The following is a 6,822-nucleotide window of genomic DNA, read 5'->3' as shown; positions in this document are numbered from 1 at the left end:
TAACAAAAGAAAGAGGATAAAAGGAGAATGTACAACTACACAATTTGAAAATTGATATTACTTTAAAAGACAAAACAAAATTTTAAAACACTACACCAATTATCACTTTGAGTTACAAAATCACTATTGAACACTTTAATACACTTTTTTACCAGATTAATTAATTTAATAAAACATATAACTTAATTTTTTTCAAAAGCACGGAGCACCACAATTTTTTGACACTAATCACAACAGGGTTGCCAACAAATTTTTGAATGGAAAATGTTGCTAAGCTCTTAACAATTCCAAAAATTGGGTGAGTTTTCACATGGGGCTATTATAGACGTTCTATATCATATCGATTTTTATACCCTCCACCATACTATGGAGGGTATATTAATTTTGTCATTCCGTTTGTAACTCCTCGAAATATTCATGTCAGACCCAACAAAGTATATATATTCTTGATCAGCGTAAAATTCTAAGACGATTTAGCCATATCCGTCTGTCTGTCTGTGTGTCTGTCTGTCTGTCTGTCTGTCTGTCTGTCTGTCCGTCTGTCTGTCCGTCTGTCTGTTGTAATCACGCTATCTTTCGAACAAATTGAGATAGAAGGCTAAAATTTTGCACACATGTATATTTTCCCAGTAGGCAGGTTAAGTTCGTAAATGGGCCATGTAGGTCCAAGTTATCATATAGCCCCCATATAACGGTACCTCCCGATATTCGGTATTTTGATGATTTTAGCGACATTATTCACCGGAATTATTTCAAATTTGGTATTTGAAGTTCGTAATGGATACTACAGCCTAAGACAGAAAATTATCTGTGCAGGTCCACGTCTTCATATGGCCCCCATATAACGGTACCTCCCGATATTCGGTATTTTGATGATTTTAGCGACATTGTTTACCGGAATCGTTTCAAATTTGGTATTTGAAGTTCGTAATGGATACTTCATCCAAAGTCAAAAAATGAGCCATGTAGATCCACGTCTTCATATAGCCCCCATATAACGGAACCCCCCGATATTCGGTATTTTAATGATTCTAGCGACATTATTTACAGGGATTCTTTCAAATTTCGCATGTGAAGTTCGTAATGGATACTTCAGCCCATACCAGAAAATTGTCTGTGCAGGTCCACGTCCGTCCGTCCGTCTGTCCGTCCGTCCGTCTGTCCGTCCGTCTGTCCGTCCGTCTGTCCGTCCGTCCGTCTGTCCATGTATTTTTTTAAACAAAGTACAGGTCGCATTTATTGCCCGATCCAGATGAAATTTTGCACAGATCATTTGTTTGGCCCAAGGACGAACCCTATTGAAATTGGAAATAATCGGTCAAAATTTAGATATAGCTCCCATATATATCTTCGTCCGATTTGCCTTTTATTGCGCACCAAAGGTGTAAAATCAGCCCGAATTGTATGGCATTTTGCACGTACGATCAGATTGGACCTGAAAATAAGTATGCCAAATTTTATCGAAATCGGTTCAGATATAGCTATAGCTCCCATATATATTGTTCATCCGATTTTCTTTTTTTGTCCTCCGCAGCCGTAATATGCACTCTGTAACGACAATATTTGGGTAAATATATCAAATACAACTCAGAAATACATTTGCTAAATTTTATCGAGATCGGTTCAGATTTGAATATAGCTCCCATATATAACTTCGTCCGATTTACCTTTTATTGTGCACCAAACGTCTAATATTTGTCCAAATGGGATGGAATTTGGCACATACGATCGAATTTAGCCTAGAAGGTAGTATGCCAAATTTGGTGATGATCGGTTCAGATATAGCTATAGCTCCCATATATATTGTTCATCCGATTTGTTGTATTTGTTACCTACAGCCGTAATATGCACCCCGTAACAACGATATTCAGGGAAATATATCAAATACAGCTCAGAAATATCTTTGCCAAATTTTATCGAGATCGGTTCAGATTTGGATATAGTTCCCATATATATCTTTATCTGATTTCAAATTAATTTTGCACCAAATGGGCAATATAAGTCCGAATTTAAAAGATACAAATGCTTCGGCACATTTAGTCCTTTGAATTTTAAATTATAATTATAATCATAGCGTGTATGATTGAATTCTCCCATAAAAAACTTTTAATTATTAAGTCGAGCTCATCTAAATTAGCAAAGTGGTGTAGGGTATCATAAAATCGGCCCCGCCCGACTTTATGACTTTCTTTACTGGTTTTTTTTTGGAAATTGCCAAATTTGTTCCAAATGGTGGAGGGTATTAAAAGTTCGGCCCGGCCGAACTTACAGCCTTTTTACTTGTTAACACTCAAATTAAATACCAAAAACCGACGGAAGGTGAACATCTATTTTAATTTTTGCCATGAATATTTATTTCTATTTAAAAATTACTATGGAGTCAATACTTATTATAACCAGTAAAGACAGTCTTAAAGTCGGGCGGGGCCGACTTTATGATACCCTACACCACTTTGCTAATTAAGTAGAGCTCCACATAACAATTAAAAGTTTTTATGGGAGAATTCAATCATACACGCTATGATTAAATTTATAATTTAAAGTTCAAAGGACTAAATATGCCGAAGCATTTGTATCTTTTAAATTCGAAATTGTATTGCCCATTTGGTGCACAATTAATTTGAAATCGGATAAAGATATATATGGGAGCTATATCCAAATCTGCACCGATCTCTATAAAATTTGGCAAAGATATTTCTGAGCTGCATTTGATATATTTCCCTGAATATCGTTGTTACGGAGTGCATACTACGGCTGTGGGTAACAAATATGACAAATCGGATGAACAGTATATATGGGAGCTATAGCTACATCTGAACCGATCTTCACCAAATTTGACATACTAGCTTCTAGACTCAATTCGATCGCAAGTGCCAAATTCCATCCCATTTGGACAAATATTAGACGTTTGGTGCACAATAAAAGGTAAATCGGACGAAGTTATATATGGGAGCTATATCCAAATCTGAACCGATCTCGATAAAATTTGGCAAAGATATTTCTGAGCTGTATTTGATATATTTCCCCAAATATTGTTGTTGCATAGTGCATATTACGGCGGCGGTGGACAAAAATAACAAATCGGATGAACAATATATATGGGAGCTACAGCTATATCTGAACCGATTTCAATCAAATTTGGCATACTTATTTTCAGGTCTAATCTGATCGTACGTGCAAAATTCCATACTATTCGGACTGATATTACACGTTTGGTGCACAATAAAAGGCAAATCGGACGAATATATATATGGGAGCTATATCTAAATTTTGACAGATTATCTCCAATTTCAATAGGGTTCGTCCTTGGGCCAAACAAAAGATCTTTGCAAAATTTCATCTGGATCGGGCAATAAATGCGACCTGTACTTTGTTTACAAAAATACATGGACAGACGGACGGACGGACATGCATAAATCGACTCAGAATGTGATTCTATGCAGATCATCAAAAGGAACTATGGGTCTATCTCGTTTCCTTCTGCCTGTTACAAACAAATGCACAAAGACATAATACCCTGACCACCTTGTGGTGTAGGGTATAATAATTGAGACTTATAGTCAGATCTGTGATTTATTGCGCTTCATAAAATATGCATTAAAGACTAAAAGTACGGGCCGGCAACGCGGACCGGGCCAATTAGTATTAATAATTTTTTTACTGAAATTAATTACATTTGAAAAAATGTGTTTTATTTCATAGTAAATGTGGTTACAATTTTTACTATCTTCTTCTTCTTCTTCTTCTTCTTCTATATATATAAAAATCAATTGTTGTTCGTTGGTAATGAAATCAGTTGAAAACGGCTGGACTGATTTGCATACTTTTTTGTACAAACGTTCGTCATACCCCGAGTTAGGTTTGTAAAGAAAAAATATTGACCACACCTCCTTTTACGCCCACACTTTCGATTTATCTAAAATCCTTATATTTCGCAAATAATGAAGATATTGGTTTAAAAATTATTACACTAAATACTGTTGACCTTCCCTCCAACCCTAAGTATTTGTTAGGGGGCTGAGGACTGACCACGCCTAATTTTTAATCTATCTATACATCTATATATATAAAAATCAATTGTTGTTTGTTGGTAATGGAATCAGTTGAAAACGGCTGGACCGATTTGCATAATTTTTTGTACAAACGTTCGTCATACCCCGAGTTAGGTTTTTAAAGAAAAAAAATTGACCACGCCTCCTTTTACGCCCACTATTACGATTTATCTAAAATCTTTATATTTGCCAGATAATGAAGATATCGGTTTGAAAAGTATTACACGATATACTGTTGACTTTCCCTCCAAACTTAAGAATTTATTTGGGCGCTAGGGAACTGACTACGCATACTTCTAATCTATCTATATATATATAAGGAAGTTGTGTTAGTTACTACGCTTATAACTTAAGAACTGGTTTTAACGATTTACACAAATTCAGAATTGTCTCTTGGCAGAAAAGGATAAAATCCAAAAAAATCGCGTGAAAATGGGAAATTTTAAAATTTTCATTTTGACTTTTGAAGTGTACAATAGTAATGTTTTACTTTGCATGAGTTTTTTCCATTTTGACTTACTATTTCGGAACATTTGTAGTGTTTTTTTTTTTTTTTTTTTTTTGAATTCTAATATGATGTGTAGTCTTTTTGGGTGGTAGAAGGCGACGAAAATTATTGAGTGGCGGAACTGAATAGATGATGTCAAAATAATTTAACGTGGTCAAACCAAAATTGCTAAAAAATCAATAAAGAGCATATTGCACTGCAAAAACTCTAAAATGAGGAAAAACTGAGAACATTTTTTCAATGGAATCAAATTTCAAAAAAATTTCAAAATAATAGTAAGGACCAAACTTCGTAAGGACCTTTAAATATTGGCTGTAAAAAACCAGCGAAAAAGTTGAAGATTTTTTTAATTTGTTTATTAGTTACTATGCTTATAACTCAAGAACGATTTGACGGATTTTCACAATTAATCAACTTCGGAATGGAATCCTGCAAAAAAAATTGCGTAAAATATGCCAATAAAAATATAAAAGAAGAAATCCTTTTGGCGTGAAATTTTTTCAATTTAAAAGCTATAAAGAAGTGTACATTTTTTATTGTTTTGAATTCTGAATGAATAATATAAAAAATAAAATAGTACGCAATAAGATGTTAAATGGCGATCTTTCATGTCTGAAATTGGCATTTAGCTTTCAACTCCAGGATCTACATCTGGAAGATGCGAACATATTTAAATGAACAAAAATAACCGACAACACGTTATGGGGCTCATTTCAACACGTGGACCTACCTACTTCTATCACATGACAATAATCCGTCCAATGAGAACTCAATATGCAAAATTCATTGGGACTGCAATCAGTGAAATACCGAATATAAAGGGAAAAGGATTTCTATTCTTTCAGAAATTTTTCCTAAACTTTCACGATACCTTAAATCACTTTTGCAGTTCATGATATGGGCCATAACCCCCCGATAAGGATACAACCCGATTTCAAGTATATCTTACATTTTAACCATATTTTCATACTAATTTCGGCAAATGTTGGTAGTTTGGGAATAAACCTTCCATGCAAAAACTAATCACGTTTTGTATAACCATCATATGATTTAAGGAACCGGACATTTGTTTAATCGTCTTTGAATTATACTATGATAAAAGATATGGAAATTATGGGGTCTCCAACGCGCAATTTCAATGACAAATAATTCATATTACTTTAAAAACAAGTACAAAAATTAAGTTCGGCCGGGCAGAATTATTACTATCATCCATCTGAGGGTAAAGGAAACATTTTTATATAAAAGTATCTCTAAATTCAAGCGTGTTTCACTTTAAACTTCATATATCAGTAAGACTGTTTGGATAATGCAGTTAACTTATCAAAAAACCATAAAGTGAATGAGGCCGTTATATGGGGCCATACCAAAACGGGAACCTCTGTGGACAATTTTATACTTCAAGGATTGTCTCCTTCTAAAATACCAAATTTGAAACAATTATACGCGTAAATGTGTGGATTATCAACATACCCAATATAGGTAGGTATCGTTATATGTGTTAGACAAATCCGAGGAGAAATGTGGCAAAAATCATCAAAATACCGAATTTCGAGAGATACCGTTATATGGGACTATACCACAACGTGAACCGATAGATAATTTTCAATACCAATCATATACACAATACACATTTTTCAGCTAAATTTTGACGCTATACGTCAAATAATGTGGGTTGTATCATAATTTAAATAAACAGACATATAGACGGACAAATCGACTTAGAGTTTTATGCTGATTATGAATATACATGCATATTTAATGGGGTCTATGATGACCATTTAATGATGTTACAAATGGAATGAAAAGTTAGTATACCCTCCTTTCCAAGGTAGATGATATAATAGCATTGAAGACTAAAATTACGGGCCGGCAACGCGGATCGGGCCAGCTAGTTAAAATATAAAACTTAATTGACTTGATTTCTTGAGAACTGAAATTGATGGCGGGTTACATGGAAGTGTAGTACGGAATTATGTGGTGACGGAACGGAATAGCTGATATCGAAATAATTTAACGCGGTCACACCAAACTGAAACAAGTAAAAAAGCTGTAAGTTCGGCCGGGCCGAACTTTTAATACCCTCCACCATTTGGTACAAATTTGGCAATTTCCAAAAAATAAAACCCGTTAAAAATTCTGTTAAAATCTTAAAAATACCGAATGCTTATACGACGACGTGGGCCTGCATAGGCAACTTTAACTAAAAACTTTTTAGCTAAAATCGTCAAAATACCGAATATGGGGGGAACCGTTATATGG

This window comes from Musca domestica, unplaced genomic scaffold (genome assembly GCF_030504385.1).
Source record: "Musca domestica strain aabys unplaced genomic scaffold, Musca_domestica.polishedcontigs.V.1.1 4, whole genome shotgun sequence".
In the NCBI taxonomy this organism is placed as follows: domain Eukaryota; kingdom Metazoa; phylum Arthropoda; class Insecta; order Diptera; family Muscidae; genus Musca; species Musca domestica.
This window is presented reverse-complemented; position numbering follows the sequence as displayed.